Genomic DNA, 15,298 nt, shown 5'->3' on the forward strand with positions numbered 1-15,298 from the left:
TACTCGACAATAATAATACGAGACAATAATAATCGAAAAAGCTGATGAAACAAAGGAATGAGTAATTTGTAAAGACAGGAAAACAGCAATTAACGTACATCCAGCTACAATTGAAAATAACTTTCTTCGCTTTAAATGAAATTCCAATCAAATACGTTTTATCAGAGTCGACTAACAATCAATATTATTAGCTCAACAAATACTCGAGATTCCCAATGTTTTTTGTCGAGTTTCAAATAGAACGTTAATTACTCGCTTGTCGGAACGTCCATCGGCATCGAAGACCGTGAACCAATCTACGTTATCTTCTCCTTCGTTTCAGGCTGTCGCTGGCGATACCAGTCAACCGCGAAGGTTACTCGAGATGCAGCATGTACGATGTAAATTACACGGAAATTTTGCTAAATGGAAGCAACGTACCGGACCCATCGTGACCAACGAAAGATTGCCAACAAGGATGGGAATTTAATTATACCACCGTCCCTTATGCGTCTGTGGCATCCGAGGTGACAGAAAATGTTCGACTTGTACTTTCCTGCTTTTTGAATATTTTATCTGTTCCTATCAATCAATCCCTTTATACTGTGTATGTCGTATTCGATTATTTGCATGATCTATTTCGATAAAAAATAAGCGTAGTGTACAGTTTTTGGAAAGAAAGAAGAACGATGAAAAGGGTCGAATAAACGTTTGTGGAAAGATCGATAGTTCAGAAGTGGGAAAATTAACAATGTCGATTTCCACAGAGGAAAATTATAGTACGTAACAGAATTACTAGTACATATTGCAGTAATAATTAGTGCATGTAGTGAAATTACAGAGTACATTCTAAATTCAAGCGTTACATTGCCAAATAAAATACAATCGAATAAATATTTATAAAAATACTTAAAGAAAAAAAAGGATAAAAAATTTCGAATTATGAAAGCTGATAAAACTAGGTTGCGATAAAACTGAAAATGAAAATATCGGATTGAAAAGAAACTTTAATAAAACGTTATAACGAGCAACAGCGCGAACACGCAGATTTGTTCGACATAAATTGCAAGACTTTTTGCTCCAGTGGATTTCCATGAACTTTGCGTCGCTCGTCAGGAGGAGAATTATTCATCGAGGGGTAGGAAGCATCCAGAAGAAGGACGCGAGAACGCGCAGGGTCTTAAGCTTCTCCTTCTTTTTTCCTCAAAGGGAAAGAAAAAAGGACAGAGACGCGCTTCATTAGGAATTTCGAAACTTTGATCGAAAATTCGTTTAATCGAGGCGTTGAAATTGCTATAAGATTTCTGTGATGCTGATCGTGATCAGAAGTAAATCATTCGACTGTAGTTTTCTGTTGCAGCTGGGATGGGTTTGTCAGTATGATGCATTGCCAACCATAGCTCAAAGTATCTTCTTCATCGGCGCTATCTTCGGAGGATTAATTTTTGGATGGGTTGCTGATCAATATGGAAGAATACCAGCTTTGCTCTGAGCTAATTTAATGGGATTTCTCGCTGGGGTGGCTACTGCGTTCACGGGTAGCTTCTGGCAGTTCACTTTGTGTCGTTTTTTCGTTGGATTCTGTAATATCGAAAAATAAGGATAGAAATTTTTTTTCGATTACTTACAATTTATTAATATTAAACTGAATATACAGATATAAATTGGACAGAGAACGATATTTATTTAACGGAACTAAATGCAATACTCGTATCTATATCAAATAACTTTACAGTTATTTGATCACTCTTGTCACAACGAATCTAACACACACACACTCTCTCTCTAACAACTCTATCAATTCTCACGACTCTACTCTTCGACGACTCGAAACCTCTAACGACTCTACTCTTCGACAACTCGAAACCTCTAACGACTCTACTCTTCAACGACTCAATTAGCTCTGACTTTCGCAACACACTCGCTTTTCGACTCGCATACTCTGACTTCTCGGTCGTCCGCCCTTGAAACACGAAACCGTCCTTCTGCTCTAACGTTGTTTCTTGTTTTTTTCATATCTCTGTAAGAACTAGGTTACTTTAGTCACATAGGCGCTCTTAAATGTAAACGAACCACAGAAGGACGACGTACACGGTTTTTTCTATTTTCAACCGATCTCTAATTCAAATTTATTCTACGATATTACAATTCGCCTTTGATAATTGCTTCACTATGATGTACATATTAGGTAACCGTTTTTCAATAATTTCTTTCTTGCCCTGGAATTGAGTTTGAAAGCCACACAGTGGCTACAAAAAGTACTTGTACGTATGTATCCTTATTTCCTTTTTTTTTTAAATCAGGTTTTACGTTTTATTTTGATAGCATTAATTATTTATAAGCATGTATGAAAGTATTACAAATGATACGAAAGCTAATATTTTAATCAGTCTTATCTTAAGACTTAGTCTTAATTAATTGGTATATATAAATGCCGTTTTAAATACGATAGTGTACAGTTACTTTTTGTAATTACTGTAAGCGGGAAGATCTCTAAGTTTAAATAACAAAGTAATCTCTACAACATACTGTAAAACTGTTGTTATGCTTGATTCACGACTGACGTTTCTACAAGTATATGAATTTCGCAACAGAACTCACGTTGCCATGCAACAATTTAAATGAATAGAAAACCATTCAAAGTTACGAAGATGCTTAAATACATATGAATATACATGAGGTCATACATATTTATTTTTTAACTGCGGCGTTTATATCAAAGAGAGGGAGAGAGACAGAGAAAAATTAATTTTCCTGTTTTATAAGAATTTCATGCAAGATAAAAATATGAAACTTTAAGATATTTGGATTTATATATACCATTGAATATTTATAATATTTAAAGGTAGTTAGTTCGCAATCATTTTCTATACTAATATTTTCCCTCTATACTCGCGATCAATTATAATTTTGTTTTCTCTTTTAACGAGACAATATTCTGATTACAAAGGATTAGTTGTTCAAAATTGCTTTTCATTTCTGGACAACTATAGCATACCAGGGTTTTCATAAATTTTCACTTCCCAACGGAAAGCAAAGGTAACGAATGAATGGTTCTACAACGAACGCTTCCACAACTATAAATCTATGTATATATATACATACGTGTATATGGTTTTAATTAAAATGAACATCTTCTTCTAGCAAACTTATTTAAAATTCGTAAAAATATCACATAATAATATAAAACAATCAAGTAACATTTTAAATATTCCATTGAAAATTCTGATAAATTGTTTAATATAAGATCGATAATTCATTGTCTGATATCCATAATACAGGCAATTTATAATACAAAATTTTATTATAACTCTACATGAAAAAATTTCAATTATAATACTGTAGAAATATATTTTCCAGTTATTGTTCTAATATCAATATACTGAAGAGAAAATCTAGACTAGTCTCTGTCTTGAAAGATATTTTATACCCTGAAAGTACAGCGTTAAGACCCTTGTCTTGAAACTTTGAAGAGACTCTGTTGAAACGTAAGAACGCTGATTGAAAGTTCATCAGACGAGTCATTGAAACGAGTTTTCTTGATCGAATAGCAAGTTTGTCCTGCAGACAGCATTCCAATTGTGAAAATCGAGACCAAAGAAACTCAGGTGACGTGCATTAACCCTGAATCGATGACTCAAGCCGAGGTTGGAAAAATTTACAATTTGTTCGACAAAACAAGGTCAAGTTGACGAGATTCGTGAGCAAGTGGCTGGTTCGTTAATGATTTGGCGTTCGAATTTTCTTATTTCTATTCTAATTATCAAGGTCGATTAAACGATTGATCACGAATATTCGACGGAAATATTGAGAAAGAAGGCTCGATCTGTACGAGTGTAAATCGTATTTCGTATTGATTGAAACTAAGATAAGTGATACTAATTCGTTTCGAGCGCGTAACAAATTACATCATCGGATTCATTGATTTACAAATAATTCTATATTCAGTTCCGTATTTATAATCGAGCGTAGCGAAGATAAAATGAAAGGGACGTGATTATCCGAGGGTCTCACAACTAGAAGAAAATCGATGGGAACGAGGAAATCCTTAATTGTAGAGACTACGTAGAAAATACCGTGGAAAATATCATATATATTTTAATAGAAATATTTTTGTACTTTTTTTTAAACATTAAAACTTTAGAGCTTTAGAAGCTTTATGTATTAGTATACGTATTTATACAGACTTTGAAATGCATAACAAATTTCTCTAGATAGATGCGGATTTTTTGTATTGTTTCGTATGTATACTTGTGTCACTTTTCTTTCTAACGATATTTAGTTAAAACGTTCGTCTATATCATTTATAATAGATTTTGTTTTTATTTATATTAATGTTAATTTTATATTAATAAAAATCACTGAAATTTTCAGTATCATCATTATTTAGTATCATCGAATTTCTTTCCTCTTTATGTTCCATATTATTATTAAAATTCTCTAATAAACATTCAAATATCCTATAGAATATTTCCATTATTTTTCACGTCATTATTTGCAGTCATATTTTCCATATTTTATTATCGATAAAGTTTGAGTTGGTTCTTTAAATTCCTATTCAACATTCCAGCTAACCAGTTGATATCAATAACACGTGCCTTTCTTCCTGCCAGGATTTATAATTTATTCAAGCAGAACCTCACTCGACCAGCTCGTTGAAAGCGTAGAATTCGATCAACTTCATACAACTCACATACAAACTGCAGATAATGCTAACAGTGGGAGGAAAATATGAGACTGCAAAGCGTATAAACCTAGTAGTTTATAAAAGCATTTACACATTTTCCACAGAAAATTTATATGTATGTAGAATATGTGTTATATAAAACATTCTGAAATTTCATTAGCATTGTGATGATTATATTGGTAAAGTTTGAAGCATTTCTGAAGATGCACATAGAAGTTACGAGATATTTAATGCAAACATTTATTTAGTACAAATATACAGCATAAATAGTTATCTTAAACATGTAATAAATGGTTATCAAATATCGGGATTTATTAATATAATAAATGTTTGACTATTTTTATAATTAAATATTTTTGTAATTACTGTGAAATATATAATTACGCTAAATAATTTTGTATCTTGTATATAGATTTTTAAATTTACTTAATTGAAACTCTGCATTATAATAACCGTATTTATAATTCTGACGTCATATTCGATATAATTATTATGACTTTATTACGATCCTAATGAAATTCCAATATATTCATGAATATATAACAGAAACGTAATAATACTTTGTTGTACTAATTATGATACCATCATATATAATAAATATAAATAAATAAAAAATGTCTATAAATGCTAAGATACTTTTACGAGCCAACAGGCGAGAAGGAAGAAACGAAAGAAAAGAAAGAAGAGAACGAACGTTAATCAGTTTCGAAACGTTAACAACGTCCTTGCGTTGGACGGTTCTCGCGTTTATCGATTGGTCGCATTGCGAGATATCGGTCAGATTATTATTATTAATACGATCGTCTGTAATTTATCTTTGCTAACTGTGCCGCACGGAATCTCGTTTACAATAAATGAGTTGTCGCTTTTGATCGAACGGTAACACGATATGAAATTACAGGGTGACGGAAACAGCTGGGAGAAAAGCGAATACTTTTTCTGCGCGAATAATGTAATGTTAAAGGCAGTAAACCTTGAAAGGCGAAGTGATGAAACGAGTGGTCTCAGAGAAGCTTCTTTACGTCTTCTTCTCCTTTCTGTATCCTTTCTATGAGAATAATATCTCGTCTTCAGAAGAGACCTCCTCGCCCTATCTACGCGTTGTAAAGGCAATACAAACTGAATGATACATATATTTAAAAAACGATATTTTGTTGGTTTTATGAATATTGATTTTTATAACGTGAGGTTCTTCTACTCTTATTTTCTATTAAATTAATGATATATATATTTTAGAATGGCTGTCGCAATGGTGATGATGATGATGGTGATGATGATTTGCAAAAGAAGATGTTGAAAATTACAGACAGCATAAATAATATTTAGATTTCATGGAAGTTGATTTTTGTAATGCGAGGTTCTTCTATTCTTATTTTTCATTAAATTTTTATGTAGAAAATTATTAAACATTTGGATATAACTGGGAGATTATTTCCGTTCATGCGTACCGGAGTTACTCGATGGTCTCGTACCGAAGCTGATAACCAACCCAGATTTTCAGGAAAGCGATTAATAGCTTAAAATTTATTCGTGCGAGATAATAATCCAAAATGTAGTTAAAGTTTTTAAACATTGTTTGTTAGGATTACGAGAAAATGATGAATTAACAGTTATGTATAGACACGTTATATATATGTAGGAGGTCCAGAGCGTATTGGGAAAATTTACGGCGAATCAAACAGGAAATTCCGAGATATTTGCTCAAAATATCTGATTTGTGGAATTATCCTATAGCTATTTTATTTAATAAAAATTAATTCGGGTAATTTTAGAGAATAGAAATATCTGAAACTCGTGATTTAAACGAACGTTCGTCATTTTGGTTTATTATGAATTATAAATTGGTTCATTATGAAGCATGAAAAGTAAAAATCAATGGTACAAAGTGATTTTAAATAAGGAAGCGAGTTCCATGGTAAACATGGTTCGAGCATCGCAATTATAATAAAGCAAAAAAAAATAAGAAACAACCACTGAGCGGTAATTATCAGGAAGCCACTAGTTACAACTAATTGAAGGTGATTCCGGATTAGAAGCAAGCCACTATTAAGTGGCTAACACGGTTGCTTCATTAAGAGCAATTACTCTCTATTTTACGGCAACTACAAATAGACGTTGTTCACTATGATATATTTCCACGTGTTTTTCGCATCTTGTCCTGTTATACGATTAAAGAGTTACAACCTTGCGTTTCTAATTTATTGGACGTATACGCACCAGACATTAATTTCGTCTACGTATTCGTGAAATTGCGAGATTCATTCATCGCGAAGGTCAGTTCAATTGTTCAAGATAACTTCTCATCGTTTTAATCTGTTTTCTTGTACGAAAATAGAGTAATATTTACTTGTCATTGCATTGTGGATATATATCGATATGTTCGTTCAGGAAGTCAATTGTTTTCATCGAATTAGACTCGACTTTCCGTAGAGAATGTTCATCTCGACATAAATATGTATCTCAGGCTTATCGATCTTTCAATATCTACCATAAATAGCTTAACAAGGTAACACACGCTCGTGTTTGAATTATGTAAATGATCCTTTGACTCTAACGATCTGTTTATTCACAATTAATTTATGATATTGCTAGTTATGCGTGATTCTACCTTTTGTATCTTTAAGAAACACAGGGTGATTGGTAATTGGTGGTACAAGCGGAAAGCGGGTGATTCTACGCGAAAAAGGAAGTCGAAAATATAGAATAAAAATTTAAAAATTTAAAAATTTAAAAATTTAAAAATTTAAAAATTTAAAAATTTAAAAAATTTTAAAAATAACGTCAATTGAGACAACGATCTACAGTGAGATCCGTTATAACGAGACGTGATAAAGTGCACGCGTACCGAGCGAAAATTCAAAGTCGATTTTCTCGAAAACAAAGCCTCAAACGAAACATTTTTATTCTATATTTTCGACTTCTTTTTTCACGTAGAATCATCCCCTTTCCGCGTGTACCACCAGTTACCAACCACCCTGTATAATTCGTAAATAGAAACGTGTTCTTGTCGATAAGTATCGAAACACTTACGGAAATTTAAATGGGCTTGAACAATCATCGGGAAATTATTAAAGTCCTTGTTATTAGATCTAAACACGATTTAATCGTAGAACTAAACACGTTTGTTAAATTAATCTATATATTGTATATCTACTTTTTATATATTTGTAACTCAAATTTTTCTTCTTCATATTGCGTTAAGTTGCCCCAACAGTTTCTTTCGTTTTATATTATTTTATTGAATTACGTATGATCTATTTTGTCCCAATGAATATAATTCAATAAAATAATATAAAACAAAAAATAGTATGCGTCTATTATCTCCTTACGAGACGAACGAAATTTCTGCGACAACCTAATATATTGTTCCATTCTTTATTCACAGAATATTTCTTTCACAGATGATTCTTCTAAATATTATGTTTTTTATTCCAGTATTAGAATACGTTGGACCAAAGCGGATGACATTCGTGGCGAATATGTCGATCGCAATATTCTTCACATTTGCAACTTGCATTCTACCCTGGATCGCCTGAATGGAAGGTCAGACAGACAGGGCCATTAAAATCCTTGGTAAATTCGAGCGAATCAACGGCACCAAGGTGCCCGATGACATCTATAGACGATTCCGGGTAAATAAACCGATTACCGCAATCTTTTCCGTATTTTCTACTTTTATGATCTTTCCTGCTTTATGTGCGTTCTATAAATACCAATTTATATGCCTTTAAGCATATCATATAATCATTTTCTTTGAATAGAAGTCTAATTGGGTCTTTTACGTAATGAAAATTTGTTTACAACCTAGTAATTTTATATCTTATTCATCACCTAAATTGCCAGCGATAAATTGCTGTCAATTTCTGTTATTGTCTGTTATTGTCTATTTCTGTAATTTATTGAATTTGTATATTGTTTTTATCTTTGAAAATTTTTATACAAATAGATTAAACATTTGGAAACTGCTCAGTCTATGAATAGATCATGGCAATATTAACATTAATGTACGATATAAGGAGATAATCGACTTTCAGAGGTTTGATGTTTTATAAAATAAAATGAAAAAATTTGCGAACGTCCAAGTAAACTATTTCGAAAGGATCGTCTCATACAAATATAACATAAACTTTCTTCCGGATTTTATCGTAATCTTTGTACACATAACAGATTCACATAAATTTGTAAGAAAAACAGACAAACGACATTAACTAGTTAAAAATTTGCTAATAACAGGAAACCTGTGCCAGAATCTGCAAAGAGGAGGAAGCAGACAAAACGTACTCCGTGTTGGATCTATTTAGAACGCCACGACTACGGAATATCACGATTCTATTTATTGTTATTTGGTTCGTATCGCTATTAAACAGATATCAAATAGATTGACGTAAAATCGGAATTGTATCTTGTAAAAATCTCACGAACAGTTTTATATCTTTTGTCTAAAAATACTTCATTTCTGAAGCAAGGAATTTGCTTCTCACATGAAATACGATAGCGTGCTTTTCTTTATCATATGAAATTGTTTTACGAAATATAGGATGGCGATTTCTTTGGTGTTCGATGGTCACGTACGAAACGTCGATAATTTAGGCCTGGACGTGTTTGTTACGTTCACGATTGCTGCAGCAACCGAGCTGCCTGCTGACACGTTCCTCACGCTCGTTCTTGATCGATGGGGCAGAAGATGGCTGGCGTGTGGTTCCCTCGTCATTTCTGGTATCTTCAGCATCTGGGCTTCTGCCGTTTCCAATAGTTCGTACATTTCGTTTTTATATATTCACCCTTCTATATTACTGATCAATCTAAATAACCTAAGTCGATAATTTTGACTTAATCAGACGAATATTTTTCATTTGTATAGCATTGTGCTTTTTGAAAGGAAGAAAATGTATATTTTGGAATATTTATAACATGCAAATGCTTGTAGATTATTTGCTACATTGCTAGAATAGTTTCCAAGCCCTATCATGTATCCGTTGTATAGATATTTTATTTCCCCTTCTACTGCTTTGATATAAGATCGCTTCGTATTTCCGCATATATCAAAGGGCGTTGGCAATAGTCCTCAAAATGATGGGCTTCAGCGCTCCAGCAGTGCTATATGGCTTTCAGTAGCCGTAATCCATAATACAATCCCTTAGATTCAAATTGGCTAGATTAACGTTTTATAGATAAGAAGTTTATTTCTTGTGCTTAGCTTAGAGCTAAGCACGCTTATATTAAGCTTAGCAAATGCTTGTATCAACTATTGCAGACAACCAGACAAATTACAGACAGATAAAATAATTTCTTCCCTTTTTATTCCTTAAAATTTTCTAAAATTATTTCATAAAAAATTAGAATTAAAAACTAATGCTAAAATTTTTTTTCAGGTATATATACAGCTTCTCTGGCAATTATCGGTAGATTTTGGATAAACATTTCATACAATATCGGTCTCCGATATGCGGCTGAAGTATTACCAACTGTGGTTAGAGCTCAGGGTGTAGCTTTGATACATATAATGGGATACGTTGCTAGTATCCTCGCGCCCTTCGTAGTCTATCTCAATGTTGTGTCCTCGTTCCTACCTCTTCTTGTGCTGGGCACACTCGGAATTATGGGCAGTCTTCTGACTCTCTTTTTGCCGGAAACATTGAATAAGGATCTTCCGCAGACGCTGCAGGACGGCGAGGATTTTGGAAAAGATCAGAAGATGTGGGATGTACCTTGTATCGGAAGGTAAAACCACATAAAGGAACTTTCGATCTCCTTTTTTCAAAGATATTCACAGATCTTCAAGCTCGAAGTTCAAGATTCTCAAGCATTCTGTTAGATCTACATCTTCGTATGCTTTCGCATTACTTTCTTCTTAAAATCTGTTAAATCTCTCAAAAGAAAACTGGACTATCTTCTTTCTTCAAATGCGTTTAAATCTTTTGAACAGAAGAGAAGGATCGAGTTGGGAAGTTATTCAAATCTTTAAGCGATTGAATTCAATATTTTTAAACGCAATGTTTTGACAGGAAACGCGAGGACGAGGAGACACCACCGGTCGCCATGTTCCGATCATTTTCTAGATGCAGTGCGAGGAATTCGATGAGAGTGTCACGACCGGCATACTTCAAATCCGACCGACTGACGATAGAGATAAAGATGTGGCGGCACTCGGCGACAATCGGCAGCAATATTGCTGAAGTGTCTAATGAACCATCAACATCCCAACGGTCCTTCCGCCGAAGGTTCTAGAAGAAAGAGCACGTGGCAACGATCGCGGACGCCTAGCAAATGCATGGACGGTGGGGATGTTGAGGGATGACAAAAGAAAGTAATCGGATCCGATCGAAAGTAAAATCATAAGAGTCAGTCTTAGAAAGTCGCGCCTAGAGTTCGGAAGTAGATTGTAAAGTGTATTGATGTTAGAAAAAAAATAAAGTTTTCTTTTTTGTTTTTACCTCAAATTCCTTTTTTTATTTTGTTATTTTACGTGACATTTTGGCGATCTTGCCAGGATAGTGAAAAGTGTTTGTTCGGAAACCAAAAGACATTCATCATCTACGGAAGATCGATTGGGACTACGGTCATCCGCAACAACAAAGTAACTATCACGAACCAAGTGAAGTAACAATAAAAGGTAAACTGAATTCCTTTGTACGTTACCGTGAAAGAAAATTTAGCTTCAGTAGCCAAGACTCGTCTTCGTCTGAAAATTATAAATCAGCGCAATAATGTCTAAGGCAAACGAATCTCAACCTTCAACCTCAACTGACCCAATGTTGCGGGCAATATGGGACAGTATTCAAAAACAGAACGAGAACATTGTCCTTTTACGAGAGGAAATGTTACGTTTGTCTATGCAAAATGACGAAGAGAACAGACACAGGGCAGCAGAAATCGAGAATCTCGGGAAAACCGTCGCAGCGCTACGGACTGGGTTCGGATCCCCTGCGACCGATGAATTTGCTTCCATTATCACCGAAGACATTGAAAGTGCGTCGACAGCAATCAATCGCACCATGAATATGGCAAAAGCACGCAAACTGTCAGGGTTAGCAGCTCCAGACACCCCACCTGTCCACCTCGACATCGAACAACCCGAGGTGGAAGAAAGAGGCTATTTTCCGCCCGCTCCTCCCACTCTACGAGCTAATGATGCAATACGCTACATCCCAACGCTCAACGGAGATGATGATGTAGGAGTTGAAGACTTCATCAAAGAAGTGAGAAGTATGAAGGATCGCTGTATGGAGCAAGATCTATTGCTAAAAGCAATAAAAGTGGAAAAAATCGTGGGGAAAACAGCCCAAAGTATTTGCAACATTCCTATTGAGTGTTACAGTGATCTGTACGACGCACTGAGAAATAACTTAGCAGCACAAGTGACTTCGGATGAGTACCAAGAACAATTACGAGAGTTGAGACAGGGACGCGAGGAATCAGTGCAAAGTTTTAATATTCGGTTTAGAAGAATACTCAACCGTTTGCTGTACGCAGTAACCAATGAGTACCCACAACCACTAACACGTAAAATTATGACCGAAGAAATCACGAAGAAGACTGTTCGTGTGTACCTAAAGGGACTCAGACGCGACATAGGGCGAATACTATTAAGCAGTGAACCCTTGAATCTTCCGGAAGCTGAAAAAAAGGCAGCCGATGTAGAACGCTACTTACGAGAAGAACGACAACCTAATTGGTCATGTAATCGCTTACCTTCGGTTAGTAATCGCCCCGACAACCAGCATATGCAGGTAAGACGATCTAATGTACCATCAAGATCGCCTAACACGCCAGTAGCTCAGAAACCTGCTACATTTAACCAAGTAGAAAATAGATCACCTGCTAAACGCGTGCAGATGAAGTGCTTCAAGTGCGAAAAGCTGGGACACATTGCCAACAAGTGTCAAAATTTTCTACCACCGAGCCAGCGCGATCGACCACCCGCAAGGATTCAGGCAGTCCAGGAATGGGACGAAATACAAGAAACAACATCGAACCAGGAGATGGACGAACCGTACGAGACATACGAGTCAACATCGCCACGGGAAGACTACTCGTAATACCTTTGTCAACCCGAACCGAAGAGCGAGTATTTCTGGTCGACACAGGAGCAGGGATAAACCTGGTGAAACGTAACAAAACTGTCAACGCGATACAAATAGGGCCTAAACAAAAATTTTCTATGGGACGAGACAAATACGAAACTAACGAATACGTAACGAAACGAATTTTTGGACAAAATCACATTTTTCACATAGTACCGAACACTTTCCCTATTATCGAAGACGGAATCATTGGGCTACCATGTTTAGAGAAGTATAACTATTCAATATCCAATGACAAAATCCGATTAAACGACAAAACCATTTTATTTCAGAAACCAATACATTTGACTCCTGGAGAAAACAGAGTTCAAACAATTTATTTGGAAGGCAAACCAACTAAAGTATGTTTTATCAACACTGGTGAGCAAAACGTTGAAATTTCTAGCAATATTCAAAATTCTCATGACTTTTCCAACGTATCAAAACTAAAAAGCCTAGTGAGAACAGATCACATTGAAAAACCAATCTGTGAATCCATCGAAAAGATTATCCTTCATTATATTGACATCTTTAATTTAGAAACCGATCTTTTACCCTGTACTAATTTAACTCAGCACACAATTTCGTTAACCAAAGACAAAATTATTAACACACGATCGTATAAACCACCGGAATGTCACCGTGACGAGATTTCGCGACAAATAGGAGACATGTTGAAGAAAAATATTATAGAAGAATCCGAATCCCCTTATAACTCTCCGGTATGGGTAGTTCCGAAAAAATTAGACGCCTCAGGAAAACAGAAATGGAGGATAGTTATCGATTTCAAGAAACTAAATGAACTCACAGAACAAGACGCTTACCCTTTACCTGATATAGACGACATTTTAACACAACTAGGAAACGCAAAATTCTTTTCGGCGCTTGATTTATCCTCAGGATTCCATCAAATTCCAATGAACGAGAAATCTAAAAAATATACCGTTTTTTCGACACCGCAAGGGCATTTTCATTTCAATCGAATGCCATTCGGACTTAAAAACGCACCCGCTACCTTTCAAAGATTAATGGACAGAGCCTTAGCTGGACTTGTAGGAAAATACTGCTTTGTTTATTTGGATGACATAGTGATATTCGGAAAAACGATTCAAGAACATAACGAAAACCTCGCGATAATATTTCAGAGACTCAGAGAATTAGGACTTAAATTGCAACCGGACAAATGTGAATTCGTAAAACCGGAATTAGAATACTTAGGCCATGTAGTTTCATCCGAAGGAGTCAAACCAAACCCCAAGAAATTAGATGCTGTAAAACACTTTCGATTACCCCGCAATGCCACGGACGTGAAATCATTCTTAGGTTTAGCAGGTTATTATCGCAAATTTATTCGAAACTTTTCCAGAATCGCGAAAAGCCTTACAGACTTAACAAAAAAGGACACACCATTCCATTGGACTGACAAACACCAGATTAGCTTTGATACTTTAAAAGACAAACTCTGTAATTTCCCAATATTAGCCTATCCAGACTTTAACAAAACCTTTACCTTAACTACCGACGCAAGTAACGAAGGACTAGGAGCAATACTGTCGCAAGACGGTCATCCTTGTTGTTACATTTCAAGAACACTGAATCCACCCGAACGAAACTATACCACGACAGAAAAGGAACTCTTAGCCATCGTATGGGCCGTGAAAAGATTAAGACAATATTTGTTAGGACGACGCTTCATTATTCGAACCGACCACCAAGCTCTTAAGTGGCTATGCAATTGCAAAGACCCTTCTAGCAGACTGATTCGTTGGAGACTTAGACTCGAAGAATATGACTATGAAATCGAATATACAAAGGGTAAAGATAACACAGCTGCAGACGCTTTATCTAGAGTTCACGCAGTAACTCGCGACGAAGTAGTTAACCTCGACCTAGTAATTGATCACACTAATTCATTCAACGCATGGAAAGACAACAACGAGAATCCGAAGCTCTTAGAAATTAAACCAAATGACCAAACATTTTACCAATTAACTCGAAACGACTTAGGAGAATACGACGAGACACTGTGGATCAGAAGACTTTACAAAATTCTTAAAGATACAACAAAAATCGGCATAGGAAATAACGACTTCACTGAATTAGAGAAAACACAGATTAAACTCATGCTAATATATTTTAACGACACGTACAAGAAAATTACTTATGCACCTAATCCCATCTTAAAACTAGACGAAAACGAAATAATACAAGCAATAAAGGAAAACCATAACGACACCGTAGGACATTTAGGGATACAGAAAACGTATCAACGGATCAAGGATAAATTCAAAATTTCCGGACCTTTAGAAAGAGTAGAAAACTTTGTGAAAACATGCGACACGTGTCGAAAGGAGAAACTAACACGTATCAGACCCAAAGAATCCCCACAAATCTCAGACACGCCACTTAACTCTAACGACGAAATCGCTATGGACATCATAGGACCGATGACGAAAACCAAACGCGGAAACCAATACATACTTTCAATACACGATGAACTTACGAAATATCTGATACTAGTTCCCCTTAAAACGCAACGAACTGAATCCATAATTAACGCGCTCATTGA

General features: G+C 35.3%; 1 pseudogene; it reads left to right on the forward strand.

Annotated features, from left to right (window-relative positions):
• Positions 1–290: 290 nt before the first annotated feature.
• LOC117240794 lies at positions 291–10,774 on the forward strand (annotated as a pseudogene).
• The last annotated feature ends 4,524 nt before the right edge of the window (positions 10,775–15,298 follow it).

This window comes from Bombus vosnesenskii, unplaced genomic scaffold (genome assembly GCF_011952255.1).
Source record: "Bombus vosnesenskii isolate JDL3184/JDL3185 unplaced genomic scaffold, Bvos_JDL3184-5_v1.1 scf7180000014936, whole genome shotgun sequence".
In the NCBI taxonomy this organism is placed as follows: domain Eukaryota; kingdom Metazoa; phylum Arthropoda; class Insecta; order Hymenoptera; family Apidae; genus Bombus; species Bombus vosnesenskii.